Raw genomic sequence first — 18085 nt, forward strand, 5'->3', positions numbered from 1 at the left:
ACCTCAATATAGCGTTACGATGTGAAATTCCGGGGTTTCAAACCCTCAGGACATCATTTACATCAATTACTCACCTTAAGACGGCCAAAAGTCTAGCTCGCTATGCCCTTGCCTCTCGAATTGGCCTCTTCGTGCGTCGAATCTATCCAAAATCAGAATGAATATGTCACATTATGTTGTAGGAACAATACCCAATCGAAAATAACTTAAAAACATCAAAATCCCGAAATTTGGCAAAACCCGAGCCCTGGGCCCACTTCTCAAAATTCAGAAAAATTAACATCAACGGATTCCTTATCTCGCCACGAGTCTATACATATAAAATTTACCAAAATCGGACATCAACTCGACCCTCAAATCTTCAAATCTTATTTTCAAATCCCTAGGCTTAAATCCCCAATTTACTCCTCAAAAACATGTAATCTAGTCGGATTATTCGATGATAATTCAATATTATGGAGTAGAAATGAACACAAGTGACTTACTCAAGATTTCCAATGATTTCTTGCTCAAAAATCGCCCCAAGCCGTGTTATTTCACAAGAAAAACGTGAAAATGAGCTAAAAAACAGAACAACACTAATAAAGCCCATTCTGGTCGCTAAAAGACCTTTCCGGTCGCTAAAGGTGCCAAATCTGGTCGCTAAAGGTGCACACCAGAACCTTCTGCACCAACAATATTTATTTTCACTAAAAAGGCTCTAACTCCACCTTACGAACTCTGAATTCGATGATTCTTGTTCCTATGAGTCACAAATAATGATACGAACATAGTCCTTCAATCGAAACTCAATTCGGAGCTTGTTTGCTCAGTGCGATATCCATTTCGCTCGTTAAACAATTAACAGATGTTTCGCGTCAAAAACCCAATCGCGACTTAATGAAATTATACCAAACTTTCCAGATCAGTCCTATAATTCATTATCAAAATTCTGAAAGTCTCGAAATCAAATTTCAATCTCTAGAACTAAAAATGGACATTTGGATCATTACGTGCTTATGCTCAAAACGGCAAAAATCTTCCAAAAACTCTTCCAAAACTTATTCGAGCCTCATGTGGCCCCGACCAAACATGCCAACACACCCCATAACATCATTCAAACTTTTTCCAATCAACAAAACACCTCAAACAACATCAAAACCATCAATTCATATCGAATTCAAGTCTAAGTTTTCCAAAAACTTCTTAAACACGCATTTGATCAAAAACCCGACTAAATCACCTCCGAATGACATGAAATTTTGCACACACATCCCAAATAACATAATGAAGCTACAGAAACTCTCTGAATACCATTCCGACCCTTGGATCAAAATCTCACCTATCAACCGGAAATCGCTAAAATACTACTTTCGCCAATTCAAGCCAAATTCCACATCGGACCTCCAAAACCAATTACGATTGCGCTCCTAAGTCATAAATCACCTAATGGAGATAGAAAAATCACAAAAATTCCGATCCGAGATCATTTACACATAAGTCAACTCTTGGTCAAACCTTTCAAGTTCAAAGCTTTCAACTGAGACTATTCTTTCAAATTCATTCCGATTTTTTTTTCCTGAAAACCAAAACCAATGATCTACATCAGTCATAATACATAACACGGGGCAAGTCATGCCCGAGAACTAGCGATCAAAGCGCAAAAGCTCAATATGACTGGTCGGATCGTTACACTCGGTCATAGTATCAATCACTCAGAACAATGGGTACCCGCGCTCACTGTGGGTGTGCAGACTCCGGAGGTGCCCCTTATGGCCCAAGCGCTATATCAAGCCACCTCGTGGCATCATCACTCAGCATATCCTCACATCACTCAAGCCACCGCGTGGCATATAAAGTATCTTAGGCCCTCGGCCTTATATCACTCGGCCTCACATCACTCAAGCCACCTCGTGGCATAAATAGTATCCCAGGTCCTTGGCCTCATATCACTTAGCAAATCCTCACATATGGCCCTCGGCCTCACTCAGTCCGGAAATCATCATAAGCCCCTCGGGCATTTGTAAAACAATAGTTCTCAGCCCAAAATACCATTTAGAAATATCATTTGAGTTTTCAAATCTGCATAAAAGCTGCTGAGTTTGTAAAACAATAATTATAAACAGGACTGAGTTTAAATATAAGTCAAAACAGTGAGGAAATAGTGATAAAAATTCCAAAAGATTCAAATAATTGGCACGAAGCCCAAGTATGGCAATCAGCCCAAATCATGATGATAACAAATAAGTTTCAATCAAATATGCGGTAAAATCATCAATCGGGATGGACCAAGTCACAATTCCCGGTAGTAAAAGACCCCGCGCTCATCATCCAACGCGTGTCTCACCTATCAACCGGAATTCGCCAAAATATTAACCTTTTCAATTCAAGCCAAATCCTTCCACGGACTTCCAAAATGCATTCTGATCGCGCTCCTAAGTCATAAATTACCCAACGAAGCTATCCAAATCATAAAATTCAAATCCGAGATCAAATACAAACAAGTCAAATCTTGGTCAAACCTTTCAAATTTCAAGCTTCAACTGAGAACTGTTCATCCAAATTCATTCTGATTAACCAGAAACTCAACACCAACGATTTACATAAGTCATAATACACCACACGGGGCAAGTCATGCCCGAGAACTAGCGATCAAAGTGCAAAAAGCTCAAAACGACCGGTCAGGTCGTTACAGGTGATGCCGTGCAATTTCATTGTTTCACTGTGAGATTGAGAGTAAAAGCACGAAGGGTGATGTCATGCATTTTTCCTTACCGTGTTTAATTATTTTCACTGACCAAAGGCATATTGATTGTCCTGATTATCATTTCTGCTGAAATTCTCATATCTTGTATCCCTTAGCATGTCCTCCCCCCCGATATTACTTGTCTAGATCTTATTTATTGTTATTTTGTACCTATACTATTAATGGAACATGTTTATTATGTAAGTGTCTTTTCATAGCCTCGTCACTACTTCGTCGAGGTTAGGACACTTACGAGTATATGGGGTCGGTTGTACTCATACTACACTCTACATTTCTTGTGCAGATTTTGGTATCGGCCCTTGCTGATCGTGAGGTTAGCAGCTGGACTTGCTTGTCAGAGACCCAAGGTAGATTTGCTGGTGTCCGCAGACTCTGGAGTCCCTTCCTAATTTCTTTATTATATTGTTTCCTTTCTTTCAGAACAGTTGTATTTTCTTTCAGACATTGATTGTAGTAACTCTTAGAAGCTCGTGAATCGTGACACAAGATATGAATTGTATTAGTTATTATGGGTTTTATGTTATTCCGCAAACTCAGTTTTAGCTTCTGTTTAGCTTAATTGTTTATGTTGTTAAAATTGACTGAAGTTGACTTAAGAATCCTCTAACGTTGGCTTGCCTAGCAAGTGAAATGTTAGGCAACATCACGGTCCCGAAGGTGGTATTTTGATTCGTGACACCTTTTTTACCCTCTAAAATTAAATTTCACATTGGCCATAATTGTAATTTAAGTTACTTTCCAAATATTTAGGATATTTAAATCACCTAAAATTTTAGTTATTAAATATTTTCTTATTGAACTAAGTAAGAAGTCTTAATTTTTAGTCTTTGGCCATTATAACATATTAATTTATAAGAAAACAAGATTATGAGACAAATTCAAGAAATAATTGTCACACCTCCTTTTTGCGCGCCCGGCCCCGAAGGGTTAAATGCGCGGGTGGAGTTTTTCCAATTTAAGTGACAATATTCGAAATGGGATTATTTATTTAATTCAGAGTCGCCACTTGGGAAAGGTTTGGCTTTTGGTGTCCCAAGTCACCGGTTTATCTTGAATCCCAAATCGAGGAAATTTTCGACTTTTCCAAATGAAGTCTGCGAACCAGAAATTCTAAGTAAGGAATTCTGTTGACCCGAGGGAAGGTGTTAGGCACCCTCGAATCCCGTGGTTCTAGCACGATGGCTTAAATTGTTATAATGGCTAAATATCGGATTTAAATACATGTTGTGACTTGTGTGCTTTTATTAAGTTTAAAACCGCTTTTATCATTATCACTTATTTTTATAGAATTGCAACGTCGTGAAAATGCATTTTGAACCACGTCACAATCAATGCGCCCGTGATCGTCAACACATTTTGACTTCGTTGAGATTTGGATTTGGGTCACATCAATGTGCACCCGAATTTAAGAATATGATTTAATTAAGCCGCGCCTAAAGAGTCTGACGCGTTATTATTTTTGAGAAAGGCCATGAGATTCACTAAACGGCCTAGCCTGAATTTCTAAATATTTATTATGATTGTTTATCGAGGGCCCCGCAATTCTGCATTTTTATTTGGCGAGGCTCGTCTCTATTTTAGAAAGGATATCCTAAAGTGGCTACATTTTTAATACATTTGTCCCTAAAACTAAAAGAAAAAGAACATGCTAAATTAACTATATGCTTTTGCCTAATCCGGATTCTTATCAATTTCTGATTGATTATTTACAAAGTGGAGGGATGTCATAACTTATGAAACATACTTTAATTGGACAAAGAAATTACATTCGAGATTGACCCAATATTATACTTGTGTCCAAACGTTTCTTGAATTGAATTTTACTAGACTTATTGGGGCTGAATTAAAGGAATTAACTACTAGGCGTTGTTACTAATGGGATTTGAATATGATATTATGTACTGCCTAACGAGACCCAGCAAAAGACTAAAATAAAACAAGTCAAACATAGTATAAGTTTGGAGTATCCATACCTCGTATTAACAAATAGCTACAAACTAAAACATGAAGGACCAAGCTCAGACGAGTATTAGTTAACATACATTTTCGTACTATTGAACTGGGAACTAACAACTACACAGGCCCCTTAATATGCCATGAATATTACAACAAATGATTTTGAACTTCTTCAACCTTTTTCATTTCATGCTTTCAAAACTGTTCAGTTACATCAATATGGGACTTGAAATGTGTACCTGGAAATACTGAAAATGCAAAGGAGAAGAAGAAGAAGATGTGGAAATCAGCAGCAGCGAGAAACAGAACTAGCAATAGCAGCAGGACAGAATAACAGCAAGCAAAACAACCCAGCAGAATAGGCTCGAGTGCAGGAATGCAACTATAGCCGATAGAAGAAATAGCCAAATGACAACAACACACAGTGGAGTAGAATCAGAACTCCAGGCAGACCAAAACCAGTAGTAAACCAATGAAAACACTCGACTAGTAGACACAGTTGGAACCTCAAAGAATCAGAATTGATTTGAACAAGTTGAACGAATGAAAACCAAACAACAATAGGAAAGAAACAGTTTCTGATTGTTGACTGTATACTTTCTATCTCTTAACCTCTCTCTATCTGTGTTTTTTTTTAAAACTCAGTTCTCTCTTTTTCTCTTATATCTTCACAGTGTATGTTTTTCCTCTCCAATCCCCCCTCTAATTCTGTATCTCCCTGATTATGTATTTCCTCCCCTTTCTCTTAGTCAGATCTCTGCCCTTTTATATGCCTTCCTTACCCCTTTTAAACAGCCTGTCTAGACTATCACCATACCCCTCCCATGTGCCTTTCACCTTTTCAGATTCCAATTAGTTATTTGAGTATTAACCCCCATCAACATTCCCTGGCAGACTTAACTTTTAAAAAGGTTTAATACTTTTAAACTACAGCAAGGTATGGGCAGTAGAATCTATCTGACAGCATATGCTGTCAAACCATTTTTAACTCAAAATTCCTTTTATGCAGGGAACAGGCTGTGCACAAAGCACATGAGGTGCACCAATGCACATGCTGTGCACGAGTGCACATGCCCTCCAATTCAGAATTTAAACCAAACATCCCTTTTACATTACTGATCCAAATCAACAACTATAAGTAAGCAAAACTGGTTCTTAATTGATTCAGGCAAATGTTCAACAGAAGCAAATCGATTTACTTTGTTCAGACAGTTGAAACTAATTGACGACACATGTCGACTCGACTATATTAGCATTAACATACACAATCGTAGCCAAAAATCAGACATTTAAACAGTATCGATACATGGTTCGAATTATACTGACTAAGCAGAAATACACTCGAGGAGTCAACTAGTCAGTCCAAACTTGAAAATCAGCTACTTGCACAATAAATACATATGCCTTATCAGAATATGAGGGGGGGATTCAGACGAACACAGAGGTTCAGGTAAAGTGGACAAACAAAGGTTGATAAAATTAAAACAAAAATATGAACAGACTTTTTAAAAACAAATCACACGGACTAAAACAAGTAAAGGAAAGAAAGCAGACTCACCTTAAAACTTGAAAAGTCAAAAGTTTGAACTCGGATTTGGTCAGACCTTTCTTAAGGTTGAACGGACTTTAATCGAAGTGTTTCTCAGATGAGAAACACTTCGATTAAGGTCCATTAGACCTTAATCTCTGTGGCTCGGACTGACATGGACCAATGATGAAGAACTACAAAGTTCCAAAACTCAGATCTGGGATTCATGCTTCCCTGGTCAGATTCGGACCAAACCAAGTATGGTTTGGTCACAAGAGGGGTCTGGGGAGTGTCTGGTGTGAGACTGGGGTTAAACTGTGTAGATTGAGTTTTGACTCGAATCTTCAAATGAAGATTCGAGAAGGTGGGGAGGGATTCGAACTACATGGTTACCAGATCCATGTTCGGGATGGCAAGGGGATTCTAGGGTGTTAAGGGGAAGGTCACCGGTGTTCATGCCGCCGGTTTTCATGATGGGGGATACAGGGGCGGCTAGGGTTTAGGGGCCTGGTCTGTGGAGACGAAGGCTGGGGTATTGGATAGGGGGGCAGGGTAAGGTTATGAACTTATATAGTTAGTGGGTGGATTGATCTCAACCGTTAGATCAATCTAGATCTACGGTCTGGATCTGATGGCTTAAGTGGAACGGTGTCGTTTCAAGGGTAAGGGTTGGGGTCGGTCCGGGTGAGACGGGTCAGGTTTGTTGGTGGGTTATGGGGAATTGATCTCGGCCGTTGATTACTCTGAGATCAACGGCCCAAATCAACCTGTACCAATACGATGTCGTTTGGATTCTCTGGGCATCAGGTGGTCTGGACCGGGCAGGCCTGGGTTTTGGGCTGTTTGTTTGGGTCAATTTTAATAAATTGGCCCAAGTCCGAAAAGGCAGGGTCCTTTTCTTTTTTTTTCTTTTTCTTTTATTATAAAAATACAAAACCAAGTAAAATCAAATTAAAATAAACACCTAATACAATTATTCACACACACATTAAAGTAATTCAAAACGGGTAAAATTAAACAAAAATTAAAATCACGGACGAAGATGCCTATTTATGATTTTCTTATTTAACGACCGGATTACGGTTCGAATTATGCATGACACACACATTTTTTGCATTTTGTTTTAATAATAAAAAAAATGGGCAAAAATTGCAAATAACCAACAAAGTGCCATGTGAAAATCCAAAATTTGTACAGTAGGGCCAATTATTATTATTTTTATTTCTTTTGGAGCGATTGTCGTGCGAAGCAAAAATCACGTGCTCACAGCTGCCCCTCTTTGTTCGGAAACACGAAGAGTTTTCGTGCAAAGATAAAGTGAGCGTGTACGAGCGATTTTTGCCTATGGACCACTCCGTATGAAGCATGTTTTTGAAAGATCTGACCGAATCTTGCTTCAAAGATTTCCTACATATCCTGGGCTAAACAGGAATCAGGTCAATGTAGTTCGAGAAAATTTTGGTAGCTGGGGCTACCATGGGATTGCAATGCTTGCTGCTACTGATGTTGTTGTTGTCACTACTGCGTCACTGACTGCCTTATTACAACCAAACGAAATTTGGAAACTGAACTAACTACTTATATGCATGTCAACTGCTAGTTACAAGATTCCTATCTATGATTCTTTTACGACTTGATCTTAGGTCTCAGCTGATTCTACTTGTAGACTCCGATCTGAATCTTGATGCTTGCGAGTTGCGGCGACTTGTTTAAACTCTAGGATACTGAATATGACGGGGTTGGTAGAACTCGGGGCCCTGATCAAATCTTGGAGCGATCCGCCTTCCATTTTCTCCGGTGTCTCTGGATATCTTTTTTTTCTTTTTCTTCTTAGATTCTGAGTTGAGACTCATCTTGTGGGTCGTTTCGATCCGTATGGCTCGAGGTTAGACCTGCGGGAAAAACAAACGAACGAAATTTTTCTGCCCCAGTTTCACTAGGAAAATTTCGTTAATTATTTGCCAGGAAGTTCATAAGATTGATGAAGGGAATATGCATGCTCAGTTCAGGGTTGGGGCCCTAATACCGACTAGCTGGGGAAAGGTTCAGTTTAGGGTTTAACGACCCTAACGCCAAACAAAGGAAGAATTTAGTTTAGGGTTTTAAAACCCTAATGCTGATTGGAAGCAAAAGCTCAGTTTAAGGTTTTAAAACCCTAATGCTGTTTGCATGGAACAACTCAGTTTAGGGTTTAAAACCCTAATGCCGGCTGAAAGGAAAATTCAGTTTAGGTTTTAAAACCCTAATGCTGATTGCATGGAAAGGAGTTCTCGGGTTATGCCGAAAAGATTCATCGAGTCATGCTGGGAGGATTTATCGGGTTATGCCGTGACGATTTATCGGGTTATGCCGAGGGGATTCGGGTTATGCCGAAAAGATTCGGGTTATGTCGAAAAGATTCATCGGGTTATGCCGGGAGGATTCATCGGATCATGCCGGAAAGGTTTATCGGGTTATGCCGAAAAAATTCATCGGGTTATGCCGAAAAGATTCGTCGGGTTATGCCGGGAGGATTCATCGGGTTATGCCGGGAAGATTCATCGGGTTATGCCGGGAAGATTTATCGGATTATGCCGAAAAGATTCATCGGGTTATGCCGGGAAGATTTATCGGATTATGCCGAAAAGATTCATCGGGTTATGCCGGGAGATTCATCGGGTTATGCCGGGAAGATTTATCGGATTATGCCGAAAAGATTCATCGGGTTATGCCGGGAGATTCATCGGGTTATGCCGGGAAGATTTATCGGATTATGCCAAAAAGATTCATCGGGTTATGCCGGAAGATTCGTCGGGTTATGCCGGGAGGATTCATCGGGTTATGCCGGGAAGATTCATCGAGTTATGCCGAGGGGATTCATCGGGTTATGCCGGGAGAATTCGGGTTATGCCGAAAAGTTCGTCGGGTTATGCCGGGAAGATTTATCGGGTTATGCCGGAAAATGGTAAGAGTCCCCGAGTTATGTCGGAGAAGTCATCGGGTTATGCCGAAAAGGAAAAGAGTCCTTGGGTTATGCCGGGAATTTTGGATAAAAAAAGTTCCTTGGGTCATGCCAGGGAGATCCGGGGTTTATACCGGGATAGTTGAGGAACGAGGTCCTATGCTACCATGATTTGTTTTTCTTTTGAGATGTTCATTTTTAATTCTTGAGATGCCAGAAAAAAAAGTCATCGGGTTATGCCGAAAAGGAAAAGAGTCCTCGGGTTTTTTTTTTTATTAGAAATGCACGAAAGAATTATGGGGAAACTTACCATTGGTCGTTTTCCCGCTGCAAGGCTGTTTCAATGCTTGTGTGCTCCATTTCTTTTGGGCTACACCAGCTTCATGCATGGCTGCTTCGGGTCGCACCTGTCTCAATTTCCTGGACAAAGAAAACATTGTCAGTTTGAAAATGGCGGTTGGTTTTGGGGGCCTTGACCGTTCCAATTGCTTTGTCTTAGCCTAATTCTTGTTGAAAAACTCTGCCATTGATTAGATTTACATGCGAAAACCTTTGGACTACTCAGACTTGCGTTTCCCGATTTTGTGATGATTTGCCTTATAAGGCTTTGGTTTTTCCGTCCCGTTCTGCTTGGGGATTTTATCAGGGAGACTCTGTGGGGATTTGTACAAGAGGAACTCCGTGTGGATTTGTCCAATGCGAACTCTGTGAGGATTTTTTTTTTTGTAACAAACTTGATGGGGATGTGCTGGGGTGGACTTCTTTGGGGAATTGTACGAGGGGAAACTCCATGGGGGATTTGTAACAAGGGATACCCTGTGGGGATTTGTTGGTTTTGGAAGCAAATCAACTACCATGGCCAGTCGGGATGGGACTGACGCGCTACTGAGGTCGTACATTTTATTTGACTCTTGCCAAACGGAGCCCTGTAAAACCGGTCCTGCCACCTTTCTTTGCGATTATTACGGAATTAAGATTTAGATCAAAAAGAACTCAAAGAAAACTATGTAAAGGAGAACATATGAGTTTAAAGAGAAAAGCCCCTTTCGGAGGGAAAAGAAGGACTTATCTGGAGTGTATGCCAGTTTCAAACTGACATGACATGCCTTTTGGACTGGATGCCCGACCTCCGAGAACTTGCATTTCCTCATGAATCAAAACAGATCTATATTTTTCAAAGCCTGGGAACCTTGCCAGGACTTTCTGAGGTGGAATCATCTTTTTGGCCGACAACGCCCTTTGCGGGTTTTCGCTAGTCGACCTCTCTCATTTCTCTTCTTACTGTCGCCTGCTAGTACTCTTTGCGAGTTTTTACTAAACAAGCTCTCTCATTTTCAATTTCTCTTCTCGCATCGCCTCACGGTGCCCAAAGGTTTTCACCGACAAGACTCTCTTATCTTCATTCTCCTCATTTGTTGTATCGGACCCACATAATTCCGTCTTCCTATTTTGGAATGCTTCGTTGATTGATCAGAAGGACTTGAAAAAGGTTTGGGGTGAAAAGAATTTGGATTGAACTACAACCTCGGAACCTTTTGGGTGGGATTATTGCTGAATCATTATAACTTCTGCCCCAGTTTTACTTTCGGGGGAATTCCTGGATTTTATTTTGATGTGACTGAACCCCAAGGAGAGGTTGCCTACGTATCCTTTCGGAATCAAGTCAGACGTAGTTCATACCGTTTTTTTTATATATATTTCCTCATTCTTCCAATTTTTTTTTTCCTTTTTTTTTCTTTTTTTTTCATTCATCATTTTTTTTTCAATAATATTTTCAAGTTCCAAAGAGGGTAATCAAAGAAGAGTAACCAGCTCAAATGGGTTTGCAAAGGGTTGATAGTGTTTGGGTAGCGAGAATGAAAGCCTTCGTCATCTCAAACTGTGCAAAGATATCGCCAGAGTGATTTAGACATATTACTGCACCTGCTTTCCAAGCAAGGCTGACGTCGTTTCTTCCGACGTCGCCCAGATACAAATGCTCCATTTGGTAACGTTTTTCGATGACGTATGGACCCTTTTTGGTACAATTGCTCGTGACAAACCACAGTTATTAAGGTTATCATTCTGTACGGGTCTAAACACTTTTACTGCTCTCAAACTCTGCTTTAGTGACGGACATTTTCCAAACCATGAACCAATTTTCTTTAGTTGTTCCTACTTTTCAAATTCTTCATATCTCAAATTTTGACTCATTATTTGAAGTTTGATCGGAGTTCTCGTGATCCGGGCATGAAGTCCGCAAACATGTCATGTTATCTAAAGCTGCATTCATCAGAATTGAAGAGAACACAAAAGAAAACATAGAAGAAGAAAGTGAGTAATCAAGCATGATTTCATTTCTTGGCATTTTGGGGAAGATAAGGAAAAAGGTTGACATTCAGGAAATTAAAAAACATGAAACTGAAGAAAAACATCTGAGTCACCCTCTGGGGTTACTTGTGATGCAGAGAAAGTGGCAAGACAGGTTCATTAGGGCTTCCGTTTGATCAAGAATGACGTAGCCTTCTAGTTTTGAAACTAGGTGCTTGGTCCCATGTACGATACTTCAACGGTGCTAGTGCCCTCTCCTGGCTGGACCATGTGTATTTCGCATAGCTTTTCCCTTGTCGCCACACATATTCCCTTGCTCTCGTCGAGCGGGGACACCTTATCATCTCCTTCTTTGTTGTATTTTGGTTCCTGTGGTATGCGTCCGACAAACACTGGCTCGTTCGGCCGAGGTTGTTTGATCGTCCCCCATACCATGGAGGCCTGCTTGAATACATCACTTATTCCTTTTTCTGGCTCCGGAGTTACCCTGGGTCCTTTTTCTGTATCAGCAATAGCGATTATGGCTTTAAGTGCCGGATCAACTTCCTCGTCTTCACAAATCATCCCAACTATCGGCCCGTTGTTGTGGGCGGGCAACGGATTATTGGTCACATTTGGGATATCCTCGTCTCTCAACACAATCTTCCCTTGGTCTAATAGATTCTCCACAGCTTGTTTCAATGTCCAACAGTCGTTGGTGTCGTGCCCTTCTACCCCTGAATGGTATGCACATCTGACACCCCGCCGATATGATGGTGATCCCGAGTTCTGCCCGTTCGGTGGTATGGGCTGCAACAAATTCATTTGGACAAGCTTAGGGAATAGGGTGGAATAGGGTTCACCGATTGGTGTGTAGTTGGGTCTCCTGGGTGGTTCCCGAGGACGGAAATTATTTTGAGGAGGTCGAGGATTGTAGTGGTTTCGGTGAGGAGACTGATTCCTAGGATGTGGGGCCTGCCCCCGATTGACTAGTTGTGTCCGCTGGATATAAGGCTGGGTGCTCATGACCATGTAGGGCTGAGGAGCGTAGGTCGCATTTTGGTGGGGGAAATAATGTTTCGAGGTGCTTTTCGAAGGACAAAGCCCGAGATTATGATATTCTCCCACCTCTGACACTGCCATGGATGTTTCCTCTTTTTTCTTCCCTCTTGCCATTCCTCCAGACCCGTTTTGGACGGCTTGGGAGGTTGCCCTTATGGCTGCCTGACTCAAAATTCTTCCCGTTTTCAAACCGTTCTCCACCATCTCTCCAATCTTAATCGCTTCTGCGAAAGGCTTTCCCATTGCCGACATCATGTTTTGGAAATAGTCGGACTCTTGAGCCTGGAGAAAAGTAGTGACCATCTCTATCTCGTCCATGGAAGGTTTTACCCTTGACGCTAGCTCACGCCATTTGATGGCGTATTCTCTAAAACTTTCCGAGGGTTTCTTCTTTAAGTTTGACAAAGCATTTCTGTCTGGTGCGATGTCGATATTATATTGAAACTGCCCTACGAAGTCTCTGGCAAGATCATCCCACGTATGCCAGCGAGATATGTCCTGGTCCATATACCATTCCGAAGCGACTCCCACCAAACTTTCTCCAAAATATGCCATTAGCAGTTCTTCTTTTCCGCCAGCTCCCCGCAATTGATTGCAGTATTTTTTAAGATGTGCAATGGGGTCACCATGCCCATCGTATTTCTCGAACTTTGGGGTCTTGAAACCTGCTGGCAAGTGCACGTGAGGGAACATGCATAGGTCGGCGTAAGAGACGCTCTTCTGTCCGCTCAATCCTTGCATATTTTTCAAACTTTGTTCAAGACTTCTCATTCTCTTGGCAGTCTCGTTTTGTTCTGCAATCCTGGGGCTCTGATCCTGCCTGGGTGCAAGCTCGCACTGAGGCGGTAGAGGATTAGTGCTGGTAGCGAATCTAGTTGGTTCCATTGAGAACGATGGTGCTTGGAATGTAAAAGAGGATGAGTCAAAGCTTGGCTTGTACGTGGCAGGCTGTGCCGTAATCGGGCAAGGCGATGCAGTAAAGATGTTTATGCTTGCATCGGTGGCTGACATTCGAGGATGAGGGTCAGAAGGCGATCCAGCAGAGAAGGCTGAGGTGGCTGGGTACCCGAATGGGGTAGCAGGATAATTTATGGGAACATTAGAAGTCCCACTTGAACTGGAGAATAATTCAGGGAATCCGGGGACGACACTTGGCGGCTCTTTCCCATTATTCCAGTCGTCCAGTATTTCCAGCATGCGGAGCCGTAGGATTCTATTTTCCTCCGCAGTTGCAGATTCAGGTGTGAGGACGGCTGAGATCGAGCTTTCTTCGGAAACAGGGATTGTTTGCGATGGAATTTCTGAAGACATTTCCACACTTCCTTTTGACCTGGTGAAGTAAGTGTGAGTGCTGCTTCTGGTCCTAACAACAGGTAGTTGAACACCTCTCCTTGACCTCGTGAAGTATGAGTGCGAGGCCAGACTTTCACCAAACCAACCGTCTTTCCAACACCCTGGAAAAATGCTCAATGACAAACGCACGGTTAATTTGTAGCAAATAACAGATAGTTAATCTCACGTTGGGCATGATGCACCTATACAGTTAAGTGGATTACTATATGTTTGCTACGAGAGCATGCGTTATTTCCGGCATTTTTCCTCTTATTAGTTCTTCCCCTTTTTTATTATTATTTTTTTTTGTTTTTCTTTTATTTTGCAGTAAAAGAAATGCGACCGGATCCGATGAGGATTGCCTACGTATCACGATGCCTACGTGAATCAGATCATTACGTAGTTCGAAACTAACAAAAATAAAGAAGCAAGTGCTCATTTAGCATAGAGCTCAAAAAGATTTGACTATTCTTTGTTTATTTACTTATTCAATTTTTTTTTTTTTGGAATTTTGAAAGAAATACTTTAAAAGAAGAAAGAAAATTTTGTTTATTTTGATTTTTGTTTTATTTTTTAAAGAAAGACTTCTAAAATTGACTTGAATTCTGGAAATTTATTAAGAAAAGAAAATATGTTTGGTTGATTTTTTTTTTCGTTTTGTTTTGCCTTTTCTACGGAAGAAAGAATGTATATGATGTTGCCCCTTAAATTTTGCAAGAGGGACTTTTAAGAAAATGATGTGAAATTCTGAGTTTTATTTATTTACAAAATCACTTCTAAAGAAAAATCCTAATATTTCGAAATTCAATTTTTCAAATATATATATTTTTTTATTAAAAAAAACATTTTACAAAAGAGAGACTAAAAGCAAAGAGTATTTTTTTTTGGATTTTTATTGCTGGTTTTTAATTCTTATTACATTATTTCACATGAAAGACTTCAGAAAGAAAGAGACTATTTTTATTTGAGTTTAAGAAAACTTCTATATTATTTTTTGTTTCTTTTTTTTTTATATTTTCTAAGGAAAAATTTATAAAGAAAGAACTAAAGGGAAATATATATTTTTTTTGATTTTGAAAATTGGGGCCGGAACCGATGAGGTTTGCCTACGTATCTCACATCCGGTGAGAATCAGACCCGCGTAGTTCGGTCGATTGTGAATAGAGAAAATCAAATAAACCCAAAAATCAAGAATACGTATTTTTATTATTTTTTTTTTGAAAAGAGATAAAGATTAAAGAAAATATTTATTACTAATTATTTTTTTTTGAAAATACTTGGACTATTAGTCTGAATTTATAAAAGGGGTACTACAAAAGAAACAACGTGTTTTTTTTTTTTTGAATTAGGAATTTCCGTTTTTTTTTTAAATAAATACCCTTTTTTTTTCCTTTTTTTTTTGATTTTGGAAATGATGAAAAGAAAATTTTTGTATATATTTTTTTTAATTCAAACTAAGAAGACAAATTTTGTTTTTATTCTTTTTTTAGAAAAATTCCGGCGAGGTTTTGACACTACTTGGACATTGGTTTTATTTTTCCAAAATAAGTAATTATCGCTCTACGCTGCTATTTTCTCTTTTTTTTTTTTTAGAAACCGGTCAGCATGCGGAACCGAAGCAAATAAATGCGCAAAACAAATAGGATGCAGCAGGGTGGTCTTTTCATTTCAGGTTGCCTGTCCTAGACGGACCCAACCCCTGTGTTGAGTCCCCTAAGTCAAATGCCACATGATGCAAATAAGCGTTCCTACTAGGGATCCGGCATGAAGTCAAGTTATTCTAGGTTCGTAACCTGGGTATTTGTTCTAGACTATGTACCCGAGCGGACAACTCGAGTCGAGGAGGGGGCTACGTACCGGGGACCCGCGAGATCGTGTGGCTTTGTAACTTGTCCGACCTCTTTCTTATTTCAGGTATTGACACTAACAGAATAGGGAGTCTCGACCAGCGAGCTTTTCCCCGGAGGTAAGAAGATAAGGGTTCCGGCACAGTTTATATACAGTTCAGATAATATCAAAGCGGTAAAGACAACATTTAGCACGTTATGCAAAAACATGTAATAAAGATCAGATAATAAAGCCAAATATAACAATTATTCTAAGCTCGAATTCTTGAACCCTGAACCAGTGGTTCTGGGTTAAATCCCCAGCAGAGTCGCCAGAGCTGTCACACCTCCTTTTTGCGCGCCCGGCCCCGAAGGGTTAAATGCGCGGGTGGAGTTTTTCCACTTTAAGTGACAATATTCGAAATGAGATTATTTATTTAATTCAGAGTCGCCACTTGGGAAAGGTTTGGCTTTTGGTGTCCCAAGTCGCCAGTTTATCTTGAATCCCAAATCGAGGAAATTTTCGACTTTTCCAAATGAAGTCTGCGAACCAGAAATTCTAAGTAAGGAATTCTGTTGACCCGAGGGAAGGTGTTAGGCACCCTCGAATCCCGTGGTTCTAGCACGGTCGCTTAAATTGTTATAATGGCTAAATATCGGATTTAAATACATGTTGTGACTTGTGTGCTTTTATTAAGTTTAAAACCGCTTTTATCATTATCACTTATTTTTATAGAATTGCAACGTCGTGAAAATGCATTTCGAACCACGTCACAATCAATGCGCCCGTGATCGTCAACACATTTTGACTTCGTTGAGATTTGAATTTGGGTCACATCAATGTGCACCCGAATTTAAGAATATGATTTAATTAAGCCGCGCCTAAAGAGTCTGACGCGTTATTATTTTTGAGAAAGGCCATGAGATTCACTAAACGGCCTAGCCTGAATTTCTAAATATTTATTATGATTGTTTATCGAGGGCCCCGCAATTCTGCATTTTTATTTGGCGAGGCTCGTCTCTATTTTAGAAAGGATATCCTAAAGTGGCTACATTTTTAATACATTTGTCCCTAAAACTAAAAGAAAAGGAACATGCTAAATTAACTATATGCTTTTGCCTAATCCGGATTCTTATCAATTTCTGATTGATTATTTACAAAGTGGAGGGATGTCATAACTTATGAAACATACTTTAATTGGACAAAGAAATTACATTCGAGATTGACCCAATATTATACTTGTGTCCAAACGTTTCTTGAATTGAATTTTACTAGACTTATTGGGGCTGAATTAAAGGAATTAACTACTAGGCGTTGTTACTAATGGGATTTGAATATGATATTATGTACTGCCTAACGAGACCCAGCAAAAGACTAAAATAAAACAAGTCAAACATAGTATAAGTTTGGAGTATCCATACCTCGTATTAACAAATAGCTACAAACTAAAACATGAAGGACCAAGCTCAGACGAGTATTAGTTAACATACATTTTCGTACTATTGAACTGGGAACTAACAACTACACAGGCCCCTTAATATGCCATGAATATTACAACAAATGATTTTGAACTTCTTCAACCTTTTTTATTTCATGCTTTCAAAACTGTTCAGTTACATCAATATGGGACTTGAAATGTGTACCTGGAAATACTGAAAATGCAAAGGAGAAGAAGAAGAAGATGTGGAAATCAGCAGCAGCGAGAAACAGAACTAGCAATAGCAGCAGGACAGAATAACAGCAAGCAAAACAACCCAGCAGAATAGGCTCGAGTGCAGGAATGCAACTATAGCCGATAGAAGAAATAGCCAAATGACAACAACATACAGTGAAGTAGAATCAGAACTCCAGGCAGACCAAAACCAGTAGTAAACCAATGAAAACACTCGACTAGTAGACACAGTTGGAACCTCAAAGAATCAGAATTGATTTGAACAAGTTGAACGAATGAAAACCAAACAACAATAGGAAAGAAACAGTTTCTGATTGTTGACTGTATACTTTCTATCTCTTAACCTCTCTCTATCTGTGTTTTTTTTTAAAACTCAGTTCTCTCTTTTTCTCTTATATCTTCACAGTGTATGTTTTTCCTCTCCAATCCCCCCTCTAATTCTGTATCTCCCTGATTATGTATTTCCTCCCCTTTCTCTTAGTCAGATCTCTGCCCTTTTATATGCCTTCCTTACCCCTTTTAAACAGCCTGTCTAGACTATCACCATACCCCTCCCATGTGCCTTTCACCTTTTCAGATTCCAATTAGTTATTTGAGTATTAACCCCCATCAACATTCCCTGTCAGACTTAACTTTTAAAAGGTTTAATACTTTTAAACTACAGCAAGGTATGGGCAGTAGAATCTATCTGACAGTATATGCTGTCAAACCATTTTTAACTCAAAATCCCTT

Source organism: Nicotiana tabacum, chromosome 10 (assembly GCF_000715075.1).
Source record: "Nicotiana tabacum cultivar K326 chromosome 10, ASM71507v2, whole genome shotgun sequence".
NCBI lineage: Eukaryota > Viridiplantae > Streptophyta > Magnoliopsida > Solanales > Solanaceae > Nicotiana > Nicotiana tabacum.